Source organism: Dipteris shenzhenensis, chromosome 13 (genome assembly GCF_047967505.1).
Source record: "Dipteris shenzhenensis isolate YYH24624 ecotype China chromosome 13, Dip_SZ_1.0, whole genome shotgun sequence".
Classification (NCBI taxonomy): domain Eukaryota; kingdom Viridiplantae; phylum Streptophyta; class Polypodiopsida; order Gleicheniales; family Dipteridaceae; genus Dipteris; species Dipteris shenzhenensis.
This window is the reverse complement of record NC_141608.1, coordinates 16,244,898-16,256,555: the sequence shown is the minus strand read 5'-3', so window position 1 is coordinate 16,256,555 and position 11,658 is coordinate 16,244,898. Positions and strand designations below refer to the sequence as shown.

The window sequence follows — 11,658 nt, the reverse complement described above, 5'->3', positions numbered from 1 at the left end:
ACGAGCCGGGCCATCTCTCACAATCTGCTCACAAATAGAAACACACTACCAAATCTTCTTGCTAGAGTCCAGGCTCTGATACCATGTAAGAAAACAATACAACGTCTATGCTCAACAGATAATAGGATCTCGTACGCAAAAGAGAGAAAAACAGATAGTATGGAGAATCAAAAAATTTGATTACTGTAGAACTGATACAATAGATAGCGCTGCCTCCTAGCCGTGCGTTCCTGTGAAAGAAGCTTCGATGGCGAGCTGGAAACAGTAGAAGACGGAGGCTGGATGCTAAGGAATCAAGGTTGTTGTAGCCAGTGATGAAATGGGCTTCATGGGCTTGCTCTTATATAGCCACCACAAGTAGTCGGTTAGAGCCAATTGAGTGACCGACCCAATCCGCCCAAAACGATCAGCTGGGGGTTGACCACACGATAGAACCGGTGCTCAAAATGGAGCAACTAACCTATGAGTCATCTGGGGCTCCAAACGGGCCCCGCAACCCAAGAGTGGGCTGCCTTGAGAAATGCTCCGTCTACCCTCAGTGTGGTCAGTCATGGGATGCCTTTCCACACTTGCATGTAGCCTAGTTGGTGGTGTGCCAACTCTATCTTAAGCCGTCCAGCCATCAAGCCAAACATGGCCCCCATCTGGTGTCCAATTCAGGACCTACCGGATAACCGAGCTACTCAAATGCCTTCTCCTCATATGGGGGCCTTACAAGTAGAGTTAGCTGGTTCTCGCACAGTTACACGAGAGTGGAGCATTGATATCTAACACTTCTTTCATTCAATACATCTCTTGTTATATTAAGCATTGCTACTACCTTATTTCCTTTCAATCCACCTTCGCCTCTATATATTTTATAAAAAAAATCTAGATCCCATATTTTAGTCTCATGCTCTAGACGTGTATTGCTGTGAGAAACAATGTTTAATACAGGTCTGTTGTCCTACCCCATGGAATGATCCATCTTCTTGTGGTTCTTACCCTCCTTGTGTACAATTTTTGTGACCCTTTCTACAAAGTAAGCCAATGCCACCAATATTTTTTTCTTCTTGTAAGATGTTTGTTGCATTCTACATTTCTCCAATGCAAAACAACGCACAAAAAAATGGAGACCTCATTGTTTGAGAGCATGCAGTGATACACCGTCTGTTGTAGCACTACCGAATCCTCATACAAAATTTGGCCTCAGAGATGCTATTCACGCTCACATTGTAGAGGAACTAAAGATAATATATTAGAACCATCTTAATGCAAACTAATCAAGTTGATATGCAAAATCCATGATGACATCTTACATGTACTTGTGAGTTCTTTGAACTCATAACTCATGGAGTGCACTCGTACCAGGTAGGGTAAGGGTCACTTAAAAAGTGACACCCCTTCATGTTGATGTTTTATTTGCTTTGCATCCTCCAATGCAACATTTTCCTTCTTAAGACCTTGCTTATTTTCATTCAATACAACTCTTGCCGTATCAAGCATTGCTACTGCCATATTTTGTTGCAATCCACCCTCTAAACTTGTAAACTCTATTTCTATCTCATACTAGATGTATTGCTATGACAAACAATGTTTAATGCACCGTTATCCTACCCCACAAATGATCCATCTTCTTGTGGATGTTTTCTTACCTATCTACAATTTTCAAGACACTTTTTGCATATTCTGCCAATGCCACCATGCAAATTTTCATCTTGTAAGAACTTTTTGCTAGTTTACATTTCTCCAATGCAAAACCACATGCAAAAAAAAAGGAGACTTTATTGTTTGAGAGCATGCACTGATACTTTTGGTGCAGCACAACTAGATACTCATACAAAATCTAGCGTCAGATTCTTTAAATGAACCTTATCCTACCTAGTATGGGGTTGTATGAACACAAAGCACCACACCATTTCCAGAACATTGTTTTGTTTGTCTCTCTTCATTAATTGGAGGGCATAGAAAATATTTTTTCAATTTACTTTGATGTTTTTACTATGTGGTTGCCTGTTTCAATATTTCCAATAATGTTTTTTATTTACTTTACAACTACATTCCATGAGTTCATCTCACAAGCTTCATTTGTGTGATATGGAAGAGAAGATCTTTCCCGTGTTTGGAATGGACCTATAGGTCCTAAGGACATACATGGGATCAAATTATGAGTACTATTTCATCAAGGATTTTTCTTATCAACTTAACTAGCTGCAAAAAGATGGGTTCTCATACATTATCTTAAGTTCCTACACAATGAACAATCCGTGTTTGTGGGTGCTTTGGCTCATTTTTGTACAAATCTTATAGATGATGGATTTAGGGATGTAGAAACTATTGTCCTCCTAGGGAAGGGGCATGAGCCCCTAGATCTATAGACGTGAGAGATAGAGATGAGGTGGATATTTGCCTTACAACACTTTATTGTTGACACATTCTAAGAGTGGAGGAACTCTAGGTTGATGTGTTAAGGCAATGAATTTTCTAAATATGGAATCAAGGAAGTGTTCATGAGAAATATCTCTTTGAACACGTTGGAATCCCAAAGAATGGGAACATGCAAGTATGGACAATGCATCGGCAACAAAGATTATACAGGCTAGGTAGATGTATCCCCACTTGAAGGAAAATACAAGTGCTGACAGAATAATTGGTCCATGGATGACTAATCAAATGATTTAATTGCCTAATCAAATTAAACTATAGATGAACAAACTTACTAATGAGGTGAATGCATCAAAGGATAATGACCTATGAGTGAAAGACACATGGTAGGAAAGCAAATCAAAGCACAAGAAACACATGCGTGTCATTCAACAACCTTTTTTTAAGAGCCCTGCCTTGAAAAAGGGGTGTGTAAGTGGACTATCCTACCATCCTTTCCAGGTGCTTCAGCTTTTCTAACTGCCCTTCAATTCACTTTCATTGTGGGGGGCAATTGCCTTTTTTAGATGACCAGTGGAGTGTTTCTTTCTCAACAAATAGGTGTAAACGAATGAGCAGTGTAGGTACGTAGTGTGAGGTTAAGAGGGAACACACAATTTAGAAAAGGAATTGTAAAATAGAGAGAGAGAGAGAGAGAGAGAGAGAGAGAGAGAGAGAGATGTATGCATACAAATCACAAATTTTGACAAGGTGAGGTGGTGCTACGTGATAAGGCAACGTGGCACTATGTGACAGGGTGAGGCAGCAAAGAACCTTGACTATTACAGGCCTCAGCTAGAGGAAGAGCCAGATGATGATGGTCCCTGGTCTTTCCCTGGTCTTCAGAGACCTAAACCTAAGGAAGAGCTGATGGCAACCAGCTTAAGCAAGGGTTTCGAGGACAAATAACATATAATCTGTGAATGTGAAAGGTGTTAACTACAATGCAAAGTGAGTTGTAAATGTAGGGGGTAATTACCACCAAAAGTCATCCATCTAAAGTCCTAGAGTCCTAGGATTTTGGGCCGAGGCAATGTGTATGCATAGAGTGTGGCGCCGGAGCCTCTTTATTTGAGAAATTTTGGCTAAGTACTTTTACATATAGTGCCACCTAATATGGGGTACTAGGCATCTGATACAAAATGTTGAAAGGGGGATAAGAGATGCTCGCTACTTCTCCTTGTTCTTTGCATGTAGCACCACCTCACCTTGTAACCTAGTACCGCCTACTACGAGGTACTACACATTCAATACACAATGTTGGATGAAGGGTAAGAGCTAATCCCTACTTCCCCTTGTCCTTTTCCCATTCTCTTTTCGGTCGGTAGTTCACTTTACCTTCGATCCAAACATTACTTTCGGCCTTAATTTAATGGGCCTTTGGGACTGAAGAAGTAATTGGCATGATAGTGTGATGAGAGCTTGATACAAAAGTGTGCTCTAATTTTGTATAATGAGCCTTCTTGCAACCTCAATCTTAGAGTTGGGTGATGAATTTATTAGAGAACAAGATGGACCAATGACCAATCCACCATTCCATTGCCCTCGACTATAGGCTTGTTTTAGCCATGAAGGCCCTTGTGATGTTTTTGGTGCTAGTCTTCAAACAAATATATTCAAAGAGGAAATGGAAGAATGGACTCACTAATATATTAAATGTGTAACTAATCAAATACCCCTGCAGAAGCTCCTTGGAGAAGCTCCCAAGTGGAAATACATGTCAAGTTCTTGGTTGAGTGGCTCGGGTGCTTCTCATTAGTGAACGACGGGTGCTAGAGGACCTCCTCGATCAGGTTCTTGCTTATTAGAATCTTTTTTCTATCCATGATGAAGGGGAAGTGGTGATGTTGTCTAAGACACTATTCAAAATTATCATAAATGTTGCTGGAGCATTATTTAAACCAAATGGTATTTATGCCCATAATTAGTACAAAAATGTTTTTGGCACATCTTGTTCTCTGGGTGATATCCGAAACTTAAGTCAATTTTAGTAAAATATTCAACCACTTGCAATTAATCAAAGAGGTCATCAATGCGAGGAATAGGTTATCCTTTTTCCGAATGGTATTTTATTTGAAGCTCGGTAATCTATGCACAGGTGCATAATACTATCCTTTTCTTTATTAGTAGAACTAGTGAAGAGCAAGTTGAGCTTATTTTTCTAAAATATTCAGCTAGTTGTCTTTGTACCTCAATGAAGGAACTTCGAAGGGGAGGGAGCAGTTAGATGTACATATGTCATGAGTCATGTGTCAAACTTGTCTTATTACTATTTATCGGTGCCTTAATTTACATGGAATAGCCATTTCTTATCCTCACCTTCAAGTTCTCTAGTCTTGTGTAGTAATCATTTTAGTACCTATAACATGCTTCTTTCTAGTGTGTTTGCACTTGTTTTAACATGAAAAGGAATTGGATCACCTAAATAAAATAATAAAATATCAAGGTAATTTTAAAGATTATTGAGGTTTAAGTTTTGTTAAAAAGGTTTAAAATTGGGAATAAAAGTTTTCCACAAATCCCATAAATGAAAGCCCCGTAGCTGAGTTAGGTTAGAGCACTGGCTCCGCTAGGACTAGCTTTGATTAATCAAACGTTTTGGGAATGTGAGACAAAGATACAATAAAGTTATATAATACAAACGACATCAGAAAAAAAAGGAGCCCCGTAGCTCAGTTGGTTAGAGCGCTGGTCTTATGAGCCGGAGGTCGCGGGTTCGAGCCCCGCCGGGACTAGTTTTGTGTAGCGTTACGCTTAGTAGGTGTAGGTCGATACAAATTATATTTCCGGGTTCGAAGCCCCGCCGGGACTAGTTTTGGTTATACCTCAACAGTTTCGTTTTCAATTGTTTACGATAGAAGACTAGCAGCTGACGCCAAATCCTGCAGACAGATTTTGTTCACATGTATTGATGCAACAATTCAAAACGAAACGATCATGGAGACTTCAATACCAAGTAACTAAGCATTGTTGGAATGCTGGCGTTCTTGCATGCCAACCGTATTAGCATCCTAATTTGGTAGTACGAATTTGACGGTCCCCTACTAGAGCAGGAGGCAAGCAGCTAGTGTGCGCAAAAAACCCGGGTTTAGTGTCATGTGAACAGAAGAATTTTGATTTTGACAGAAGGGAAAATGATTTGGAGGTCACAAAAACCTGCAATTTTTTTGCAAATGTAGATGTAAATTATGCGAGAACCTTTAAATTTATGAAATTCTATCTCAAGTTTTAGGTTTTCTGAATTCTCCCCAAAAATGTTTTGTGGGAACACTGCAGGCTGAACCAGCCTCGTCTAGATCCAGTTGCCTCGCATGTGAAGCTTCATTTTACCACTCCACTACTTATTCCTCCATTACCTGCTCACCTTCCTCATTGCTCCCTGCTGCCCTCCTAAAAATCCAAGTTGCGTGGGAACAAGGGTTCCAAAACCTGAGGTTTCCTAGAGGCAAACAGGTTGCAAACCAAGCCCTCTCGCATGAACAAGCTCTTACCTCTCTTGATTCCTAAAGACCTGAAGGTCTTCTGAGAAGCATTGTCTTACCTAACACCATGCTTTGCCTATGGCTGTCAAAATCGATGGCCTAGTGGAATGTTTTTGCAAAGTAGTCATAGATTATGTTCACTACGACCATCATTAAAATTGCAAACCTTTTAGGATCACTACAGTGCAGAAGTATGCTGTAGACCGGCAGACCATAGTGTTCTCTCTTTCTGCAATCAGAAGCTTTTCACGAGAAGAGTTGCACGAGTTCCTGTTTAGATGTATCAGTAGCAATAATTATCATAGGCGTAGCAGCTTCTCCTATGGGATTTAGACTACTCACAATTGGCAGCCATTGTACCTCATACAACTCGATTCAATGGGCATCCGTTGCCAAGAATCTGATCCTTGTCAAAACTCTAGCAGAAGGGAATAATGCTGCATGCACACGAGTAGGCATGCCCCCCACTTGGTTGTACATTCCATAATAGACTACTCTTGTTGTAAGCCCTGCATTTACCAAGGATAAAAGAGGCCAGGATCCTAGAACATAATGGAGTATTTTTTGACTGTAGGACATCTTTGCAAATGGGGAAGTCTGAGGATTCCGTTCAGGTCAAAGGACAGCTCCGCCTAGAACATAATGGAGTATTTTTTGACTCTAGGACAGCTCCACCTTGATAGGAGGAGATCTCCTAGACACTCATCTCGGCACGAAATGAAGCCACATCAGTCAGGTTAAACCTATCGGTCTTAAAAGCCCCCTCCACCCCCTAATTCATCACCAACTTGGCTCTTGGCTCATGAATCTGGAGTACGATCAGTTACAGAGGGTTGTAGCGTTTGGGGAGTCTAGAGCCTTGGCCTGTAGCCTTTGGGAATAGTGAGCTTTATGCAGCTTGTGCTTTTCAGCTTTTATTCTTCAACAATAAGAACAATCCTCTTGCTATTGTAACCTGATGTAAGAGTTGACACAACGGAGTGGTAGGGCAGTCTTAAGGAAGGCATCCACCAGTAGAAGTTTTGGTGAGGGCGATTCTGTGAAAAAGGTGTTGTACTGTCCCTTCACCAAAATGGCAGCCCCTCTTAGGGATCACGTTGAACAAAGTGTGGTAAATAAATGTCATCGGTTTTTTTTTGGAGCAGATTTAAGCTAAAAGCTAATCATATATGACACTTAACTCATGCAGCCCCTCAGCAGCAGAACTGGCTGGCCTGGCAGAAAAGGAGAGGAAAAAGTGGTTGCAACTGCCTTGTCGAGAAAGTGCCCGGGCATGTCTTCACCATCTATCAAGAGAGGGTACATGGCCTATTAAGTGTTGTCTCTGCTATCTACCAAGAGTTGGTTCATGGCATTTGGGAAGAGTACATGCTGAGTTCTAGGACAGCAGCCATACTATGAAATTTTCAAAACCCCTCATGCTATGACCATCCAAGTTCTAGGAGAGCAGCCATACTTTTGAATTTGCAAAACCCCTCATGCTATGACCATCTAAGTTCAAATGCATAATGGGACATTGTGGTTTTGGAATCTAATTTACTTGGCTTCAGACTCCCCCTAGGAGATAATTTTGTGGCAGGAAATTGTGGCAAGAAACACATATCTGTCAAGACATATGAAGGTGACAAAGACCTAAAATATTTATGGTCCTATTGAGATGGCCTTTGGAGATGTTAAAGACCCCGAGAAATCCTTTTTGGTACAGGCCGGGGTGCGATTGGCTAACGAGGACCAGGGCAAGAGGTATTTTACTTTTAAGAAGGGGATTAGATGCCTGCCGTTGCACAGGCATATAAATGTCTCTTTGAACGGTACTGGGGCCGATCTGTAAGGTATGGAGTTACCACGTAATTATATGAGCCTTTGTGGTAATTGTTAAAACCAGGTGGCCAGAACATATGTCTGTGGCGTTGCCATCCATGTATTCTTAGAGCAGAGTTTCCACCCAGAGATTCTTGAGCAGGTGATGGGATTCAAAGATCAAGTCCATCTATGCTGCTACCAAGATCATCTTCACCGAACCATGTACTAGGAACCGAACTACAGAGTGCATCATCTGGAAATCACCACTCATCCAGAGGTCATAGGGAAGTATGAAAGAGCATCCATGACAGATGCATCAACCTCCTCAGGTTGTTATCAGTCTCACCAACATTGAGCCCCTCAAGCCACAGCTATAATTAGCATGCAATTGAGCAATCATTCAACTCTTTATTTTTGAAACTCAACGTCTTGGAAAGTCCAACACCTATTGCAAAATCACTAGCATTTGTTAGCACTGCCCCGTTAGGGGCAGAGCTATAGCAACGATTTGCTTTTCCCTTTGAATTTACATTGTGAGACACTTGTAGCCATGGCTTGGGTTTTGATACAGCTCCCAAGGTGAGTCCTCTTCACTCTTCTAGGAGTTATGTGGCACCCATGCACACCTTCTCTTGGCTTTCTCTGTGCATCTCCAGCGAATTATCACCCACAGAAAGCTGCTTCGGTGATGCAACTGGATGGATCAACGCAAGGAGGATCATATAAAAGGGGGCAGTGCTGTCAGGCACACAAACTGTGCCCTCTTGTTTCAATCAATAAGGGTGCAATGATGTTTCAAAGGCTTAAAACTAATGTTCAACTCTTTTATTACAACATGCAGGCTTGTTTCTCTTTTTTGTCACACCCTTAACAAGTTTTGTCATGGGGTGAGCTATTTGAGTATAATCCTTGATATGACTGAAAAAATATTGTAAAGCCTAGTAAAGACTGGAAAAGGGATTGGTTTGCATACAAAATATTCAATTCTTTACGGGATAAACTTGGAGGCGGCATGTTTAATAGTCTCTAGAATTCAAATATATTACCTTATACTACATCAACAACACATTCACCTTTTAATGATAAAAGTTTCTTACGACATGGTATTTTGCAAGGATGAGAGCATCATCATGAATAGATGTTTGTACTATGATTTGTTAGTTTAAGGACAAAGCTCTTCTTTGCTAACTCTAACACGTCAAGAATACAACCATTTGATTCCCAAACTAAGTTATTAGATCTAAAGCTCGTAGAAATAGCACTAGCCTCTTCTCTTTTGCAAACGAGGACATAGCAATTGCTATCAATGCCATGCAATACATATTCAGGGTAGATGCAATAAATATTATTTTCTCATGTAATTTATCAACCCCCTCTTGTATGTATTCATTTTTAAATCTTAAAATTTAGACACCTTTCCATAAACCTACACATATGAATTACACTAAGTACCTATTTTATAAATCCCCTCAGGTATGTGTCAGTCCCCTTCCCTCCCCTCCTCGGGTCGACATCTCATTGGCTTCCACTTCATGAGCTCAAAGATTCCATCTCCTTATGTACAGACGCCGTTATGATCAAGATTATGGACTGCATATTTTTTTGCATCTGCTCCTCCTGCAAACAAGAGTGCTACCCACTCTTGCAAAGTGAGGCGAGTTTGATTCCTATGCATCGAAAGGTTGAGAGCGTGGCTTTTGCCCTGCCGTGAACAAGTGCCAGAGTCACTCCTCTGGTCGTGCATCTCGTCTGGTAAGCATGGAAGGGAGTTCTCCTAATGTGATCTATTCCTCAGTGCGTAGCGTCTCTGACTCCGGTCCTCGAAGTCGCCATCTACGTGAGCCCTACTGTAGACACTGTAATCTTCCATTGTTTGCTCCTTTGATGCCAAAAATTTAAGGTCTTTGACACTTTTGTCAACATCAAAACCATAAATCAAACCTAGTGCTACCTCATCCTCCATCAAACCAAAAAGTACCTCAATGTCATGGAGGAATATGTATCGTTATCCATCAACAATGAGTACAGATAAGGACCATATCCGCATTGCTTACCCAAAGCGATTGGTCTTTGAGGTTGATGGATACTTTGTGCTATATGGTGGCTCCATAGAAGCATGTTGGAGCTGGCCCAATGCTTCAACTACTTCCCTTCCCTCCCTTTCTGGGCCAAGAGGCCCTTCCATGTGGAGGTATATCTAGGGACAAGGAATCAATTAAACCCTAGTGGCACTAGATGAGGGAGTGCTTATGGGTGAGACCTCTTTTTTGAATTGTCCTTTTTGAACAAGGAGAATGAAAGTAATCTCTCAGGATAGGGACTTATTTCCTATGTACCCAATGATACCTATTCCTACGAGGATAATAGTACCTACATCCCTAAATCCATCATCTGTAAGATTTTCACAAAAAATGATCCAAGAAACAAACTTGGGTTCCTCATTGTATAGGAACTTGAGTTAATCTATGAGAACCCATCTTTCTACAGACTTATTAAGTTGATATGCAAAATCGTCTTGCATATACTTGACAAGTCCTTTGAACTCATCCTTAGCTCCCATGTATGTCCCATGACCTCCTTCTTAAACATGGGAAAGAGCTTCTCTTCCATATTGCATAAATTAAGTATGTGAGATGAATTCATGGAATGAAATTATATAGTAAATGGAAAATATTATTTTTAATATTTAGACATGAAAACCCACAAGAAAAACATCAAAGTAAATTGTAGTAGAATTTTCTACGTCCTCCTATTCATGAATCAAGTAAAAATTGCACATCATTCCCCACGCAAAATTACCAATACATTAAATTTTCTATCACCCTAAAAAATTGTAGTAATTTCATTTTGACACCGATACAAAACTTCTCTAGCAACCCTAAAGTTTTTTATGTTAATATGCCTTGACATCAAAGGATATTAGTGAGGCCTAGTAAGAACATTGGGAACTATTGGTTCATCTTGTTAGAAGTTCCTTACCACGTTCATCTTGTTATAAATTTCTTGAAAAGTTGGAGATAAGTTTCTTGCTTGTTTCACAATGGTATGTATTAATCATCATATCTCTCGAGACACTAGTGATCTCTTTAATACTTGTTCCTTGGGGTGTATTAAGCTAACATGGTGTATTTTTTTCACTTTAAGTGGTCAACATTTTAGTGCCAAAGAAGCACTTTGGTGTAAGCACTTTTGTAGATTTAGTTTATGCATGCTTCAGACCCATGTAGTAGGAGTATGGGTCTGAAGCAATAGGAAGTTGCAATAATATCTTGTAGTAGCATGATTGACTTCAAGCCCACTCCTCATTTATAGTTGCATTTCAAATGCTTCCCCCCCCCCCCCCCCCCCCCCAACCCCCTAAAATTTAAATACAATTCATCCCCCCCACCTCCATTCTTGTAGAGCTTCACATTGAGATATTAAGTTGCCACAATGCTGAAGCAGAGCTCAAAGTACTCATTCGCTCTCTCTCTCTCTCTCTCTCTCTCAATTGTTGTTAGGAAGTAAAAACACCTTGCTACATTGCTACTACAAAGTAAAATAATAGCTTGCATTTCAAGCACATCTCATTGGCACACACTGAACATACGGTTTCCTTAGTTCACTAATCCAAGCAGGGCTTCAATAACAAGTATAGGAGGATGAGTTTGGTTGGGCAAAACCCACACTAATTCTTAGAAAAAGAACCCCGTATTGGGTAGGGTAGGTTTCAATTAGAGACCCTGAGGCCAAATTTTGTATGAGGATATGGTAGTGCTACACTAGAAAGTGTTTCATTGCCTACCATCAAAAAATGAAATCTCCATTATTTTTGCACATGGTTATGAATCGGAACAATGCAAACTTGCACAAACTCCTTCCAAAATAAAAAATGCATGGTGGCATGGCCTAAATTTTTAGAAAGTGTCGTTAAAGTCGTAGAGAGGCAGGGTAAGATCGATGGATCATTGGTGGAATAAGACAATAGGGC

The 11,658-nt window shown here is 40.5% G+C and overlaps 1 non-coding gene across 1 annotated transcript; it reads left to right on the top strand.

The window, feature by feature from the left end:
- Window positions 1-5,064: 5,064 nt before the first annotated feature.
- TRNAI-UAU (transfer RNA isoleucine (anticodon UAU)) lies at window positions 5,065-5,138 on the top strand. Its single transcript has one exon. It is a non-coding gene; the product is annotated as a tRNA-Ile (tRNA).
- The last annotated feature ends 6,520 nt before the right edge of the window (window positions 5,139-11,658 follow it).